A 6,000-nucleotide genomic window follows, 5' to 3' on the forward strand; every position below is an offset into this window, starting at 1 on the left:
GTGCAGTAACATAATGCAAGTTCCATTAGCGAAGGAATGTTTGATACGCTTGCCCTTAAAAGGTTGTAGGATAGACGCCGTAAGTATGACGTGACGGACTGACGCTTCACTCGTGACGGATACGCTCGAGTATGATGTGGTGGTATTCTTTATGCCGGACAGACAGCAAGCATGACCACGGACGTATTTAGTGTGTAAACTGACAGACATATTAGAATAAGACAGACGCTGTAAGTATGACGAAGTCACCGTAAGTATGAGGGACAGTCAGTAAGTATGACGGGCAGTTACTCTGGTGAGGCTGTGTGCCAGCCACCTCTGCCATCAGAGATAATGGCCTCACGTTAATTAATTAAACAGTCAGGCCTTTTTTCCGGACGAATTAACTTTGATTAATTACGCGTCAGGTTTTGATGATGCTTTTCTGGGGGTGTATGGGAGGTCGGCTGTGCATGTGGAAGGTGGAATGTTTGTGTGGGGGGTCATGGGTGTAAGTGTGGAGGGTTGAGTGGACCTGAGGAGGGTTATGGGTGTAAGTGTGGAGGGTTGAGTGGATCTGAGGAGGGTTATGGGTGTAAGTGTGGAGGGTTGAGTGGATCTGAGGAGGGTTATGGGTGTAAGTGTAGAGGGTTGAGTGGATCTGAGGAGGGTTATGAGTGTATTCTCTGTCTTAGTGAATCTGGATAACACTTTGATGCTTATATTTTCGGTGGTCGTTTTATATTACAGGTGTTACCGGCCTCCTCCTGCTGCTCGTGGTTACAATGAGTGCGAAAAGTCGCCTTTGGCGAGTCTGTATCAGTAGGCGCACAGTCTCGTCCAAGAACTTCTCACTCCAAAGGAGTCTTCATTACCCTGCTGCTGAAAGTAGCGCAGTCTTGGGCAGAGGGAGCCTTTAGAAAGGTCCCGGATAATGTCAGGACTCCTTCAGAGAAGTTGGTCTTGGGGTAATTATGAATTAGAATGATTATGAATTATAGTAATTATTGTTAATTGTTGGACGATGTTCATGTTTGGTTTGGTCTCCAATACTGGAGTTATGTACTGCTCTGTGGGTCATTGAGTTGCAGATCCTGGCGGCGATGTGTCAGGTGGATCTTGGTCAAACTCCCAAGATTTACCCGGGAAGGATTGTCTGATCAGATGGGTATTCTTCGCAGGATGCTCCTCATTAACATAGTTCGATGAAGTTGCTGGGGCTGGAGCCGTCTGGTCTCACCGTTGGGGCTGGGATCTGAAGCTGCTGAGATTTCAGACCTCCTTGCTGTATCTAGCGGCGTTTGATGCCTTCACGAGGCCATGTGACTTTCTGCAGCCTATGCAAAAACTAGTGGCAATAGATTTTCTTATAGTTCCTGAAGTTCGCGGCTTGGAAGCCTTTAATGGGGCAGCGTTTGTTGCCATCTTGCGTACGTCATGCAGAATCTGAAACCATTATACTCAATCTAGCCGCACTGAAACCTGTTTCGAGGCTGAGTCTGGCATTTGAAACCATCTTACTGAAGGCTGGTGACCAGTGAAAAGTCTCGTTGTTTCAAAGCATCACACGCAGCCAAGCTAAGAGAGTTGCCACCATGGTTGTGGTGGTTCGTGGGGACGAGGCTTCGTCCTAGGCTCGGCTAGAGCTAGAGCGAATGGAAATTCCCCAGAGATACCATTGGAAAGGGAGGGCACACACTCTGGGATTCCCCCCTTTGAGAAGAGAATCGTTCATTGTGACGCGGCGGCGTGCAGGTGATAAGGCTTGCCATCTCTTGCTACTCGCGCGGCATTTCCTATTCGAGCGGCCTTGCTTAGCGTCCTCCTGGCAGCTGCCAGCGACCGCCGCCAGCTGCGCGCGGGTGAACAAGGGAAGGGGACTTTCTCCATTTTGACTTGGGATTCTAAACCCACTCACAAGACTGCAAACGAGGATCAAGATTAGGACAGGGAATTCACTAATAGAATTTGACCAAAGTGTTATAGAGCCACCAATTAGAACAGAGAAACAAACACACGAAATTGAGGAACTACGACATGCGCTATTGACCAATAAGAACCGGCCAGACGTACGTGAAACTGACCAATGAGAATCTCGTGTTATGTCATTATATTCTTACATCTATATAACTTTCTTGTTTGGATGTTAAATGCGAATGTCCATTTATACATTGCAGGAAAATAATCTGTTTAGGAACCACCTCTTTCTGTTAATCTACGTACTGTGCAATCAGTGCTGCTTTGCCTGCTGTATTTTACGTATTGTAGTGTGGTTATCGTAGTTGGTAGTGTTATGTAGGTGATGAAGTTTGTATGGATATGTAGATATTTCAAGTAGGGTGACTGTAGTACTTGGAGGGGTACAAGTTGTATTTCAAGTTATAGAATATGGGTTTTATAGAGCAGTGGTTGTCGTGATGAGAATCGTGTAGTAGTGGCTGTTGTGTTGTGGATGTTGTGGTTGTAGAATGAGTGCTGGTATGTAGGTGATGCAGAGTTTCGTAAAATATCGTCCGTGTACGGTCACCCTTTGGCATAGGACTGGCATAATTAACATACTTTAGTCACCCGCTCATAGTTCGAGAGCCTCCAACAGCTTGGTCGACCAACGACCCAACCCATGAGCCTAAAACCAGCCCGGGCTCTGGAGGGCAAGAGACCCCTGCTGAAGACCCACGGGCCAGTAGCATCCATCAACCAATAAGAAGTGATATTATTGTGAGATGAATCACATGTCTGAGGAACCCCTCGTGACACTATCACAAGTACTCGTCTCCACCACGGGTCGCGTGACAGTGGCACCCAGCGAAGCTCATAGAATGTAAATACCGTCGCCCTGAAGTTAGTTTCTTAATGTTTGGGGTGTAGCTCTTGCATTTTGTTGTATCATACCTAGTGTTGCTCGGTAGTTGTATTGTGTTCGGTATTCTTTTGTTATACGTTCATTAATCCGCATTGTTCACCGTGCAGGAAAAGCCCTCAAGACTCATCGTTCGCATGATAGCCAGTTCTTGCCACCAAACGACCCACCCGTGGTCACTAGAGTCAGTAATCATGTATCTAGCCATCACATGATCAGACGCACGTTCGCAAATGGCGAACGGAGCCATAAGACTGCGGATGGGACGCCGACGTACAAGGAAAGTCGAACGTACGTGCAGATTAAAGCTATTCTCTTGGCCCTCACGCCTTAACTGTAACCCTTATCTTATCATGGGGGGGTTGGGGTAATGTATCTCTGGCCAGGGGAAGCGGTGTGTCTGGGGGGTGGGGGGGGAGAGGAATAAAGCCTCTATATCTTTGTTACACGTTGGTGTTTCCTGTCAGTGTAGCTTGGTGTGTGTGTGGGATGGTATGCATAGGCTTGATCCTCTCAATCCATCTAGTACGTCGGATAGTGCGTTGGGTCCGTCGTATGACTGGAAGTGATGACGTGTACTGTATTGCGACATGGGACTTTGGTAGGTACATACGTGTGCTGGTCCAGGGTCGCGATGGACCGTCAGACCAGACGGTGAAGAAAAATATCGGGAGATATTATCATGCTTGAGGCGACGCAGCGTTACGGGAGGCGGTAGCGTGACGGGGGACGGTACTTGGGTCTTTAGGAATTCATGTCGTTCGCCCAATAGAGGGACGTGTGTGTCCGAACCTCACCCGTAAGTTCGAGGTTCCTTTAAATTAAAGCGTGGGGCTTCCTGCTTGCAAGGGAACCCTTAGCCAGGATCCTCCTGTCTACAAGGGAACCTCCGAAGCCGCGACCTCTTGTCTCCAAGGGGTCCCCGTAAGTTGGGACCTCCTCTTCTTAAGGGGATCCCTGAGCCAGGACCTTCATAAGTCAGTGCCGTCATATCCCAGAAGAACAGTGTCTGAATCAAGTGGCATCCGTCCACAAGCGCCTCCCGTGAGCTGGGACTAACATCTGAAGAATTCCTTCTGGAGAGACGTTTAGATATTTCCCCCTCATGTATCCCATCGTCCAGTGATGAAGCACCTTAGTTCCGCTTTTACCTCCCCCATGTTAAGCGGCGGTGGATGCAGCTCTTCCCGTGGATTACCTTACAAATGCTCCGGTGGAGAAGTACATTAGGATTGATGTACTCTCCTCCCGACGTCTGGAGGAGCTGCCTGGGGAAGTGAGGCTGTGTAAGGTCAGCCAGCCTACTCTTTGCCCTCGGTACCCGTGTGTGTGAGGTGCGCGCACACTGTACAAATACACATTATTAAATAGCAGTGGAGCGTGATGCCTCCCACACCTACAGCAAACGTTTAAGTCTATGTTGAAGTACATAGTTATATTTCCTTTAGAAAATAATCAAATCGTACCACTTGTGGCCCAAAAGTCTCATTGTTTCATATGTAGAACTTACGAACACTTTATTACGTTGTCATAATTGCTCGTGATTAATTCACGTGGCGAGGCCGGGCCGTATGCATGGAACACAGACCAGGAAAAACTTGTATAATTTTAGCTTCGCTGATTATAGGGTAAAGTCCGTTGTTTACTCTTGATTATAAGCTGGCAGTTGCCAGGTGATTATTACTGGCCGAACTGAAGGATTATGTCACATCTCCAGGACGCTAATTATACACATTAGTCAAAAATTAGCTCAGAATAAGTTTGAAATCGATGATTGAAAACCACATTAGTCAGGAATCGATTGTGGGCGTGTAGCTAGTCGAAGAAAACTGCACCAGGGTTTGACGGGATTGGAAATACTTCACGAAAGAAAATATCTTATCCTTGGAAATACGAAGGTCAGTCGTATTGTGCGAGATTGGTGGGGGGGATTGGAGCTTTTAGCTCCCCAGAACCGTGGCTGACGTCATCGCCTCCTACGATGGGTAAAACATCCACGAACAACTTACACGATCCGTTGTAGTGGTCCCTACCACACCACCACATTGTCTCTACCACCATACTACCACCATCACCTTATAACTACCACCACACTACCACCATCACCTTATAACTACCACCACACTACCACCATCATCATATAATTACCACCACACTACCACCATCACCTTATAACTACCACCACACTACCACCATCATCATATAACTACCACCACACTACCACCATCATCATATAATTACCACCACACTACCACCATCATCATATAACTACCACCACACTACCACCATCATCATATAACTACCACCACACTACCATCATCATCATATAATTACCACCACACTACCACCATCATCATATAACTACCTCCGCCACACTACCACCATCATCATATAACTACCACCACACTACCACCATCATCATATAACTACCACCACACTACCACCATCATCATATAACTACCACCACACTACCACCATCATCATATAACTACCACCGCCACACTACCACCTTCTCCGCCTTCAGTGTTACCGAGCGTGGCCACACTTCCTGCCTCAGATCAATAACATACACTAGCAGGTAACGCTACTGGGGGGAGGGGGGGGGTCCGCCGTCACAAGCACCCTCCCACTGGTAACGTTGTTACAAGTGCACAGGTCTCCTCTCACCGTCACAAGTGCGTCACAGGGACCTCCAAGTGGTAAACATTTTACGTAACCCATCTTCCCATCGTCACAAGGACCCACTGACTGTAACAGTGTTACGAGTTACCACGAACTTTTATATTGTGCCGGATTGACAGGTCTGATTTCGTCTCCTCTTTTACCATAGTGACAATTTCCATCTTGGGTTTAGTTCAGATGTTCGATTGTGCTCAAAATTTTTGATTTTCAATCTTTTTTTTTTTTTTCTCCAGATTTACAGTGGTGTCTCCATGTAGGACAGATTTACAGTTCTATTTCAGATTTTGTTTGAACACACACACACACACACACACACACACATTGTCGAAGAAAAATCACTTATCAGGAGTCCAGAGTTACCCTGCCACTGCTCTGAAGGTACAGGAGACCCGTAGCGGGAGACGTGAGGTTACATGATTCATTTAGTATACCACAAAAATGAAAATATCTTTTTTTTTTTATCGTACTCTAGGAAGGTG

The 6,000-nt window shown here is 46.9% G+C and overlaps 1 protein-coding gene across 2 annotated transcripts in view; it reads left to right on the forward strand.

Moving 5' to 3' along the window:
- Positions 1-3,301: 3,301 nt before the first annotated feature.
- LOC139752675 (uncharacterized) overlaps positions 3,302-6,000 on the forward strand; it is a 59,342-nt gene continuing 56,643 nt past the window's right edge. The window contains exon 1 of one of the 2 annotated variants that reach the window (XM_071668448.1): positions 3,302-3,440. The gene's annotated coding sequence lies outside the window, so the exon portion shown is untranslated. The remainder of the gene's footprint in view (positions 3,441-6,000) is intronic. The other variant, XM_071668449.1, reaches the window with a different exon arrangement.

This window comes from Panulirus ornatus, chromosome 13, assembly GCF_036320965.1.
Source record: "Panulirus ornatus isolate Po-2019 chromosome 13, ASM3632096v1, whole genome shotgun sequence".
Lineage (NCBI taxonomy): Eukaryota > Metazoa > Arthropoda > Malacostraca > Decapoda > Palinuridae > Panulirus > Panulirus ornatus.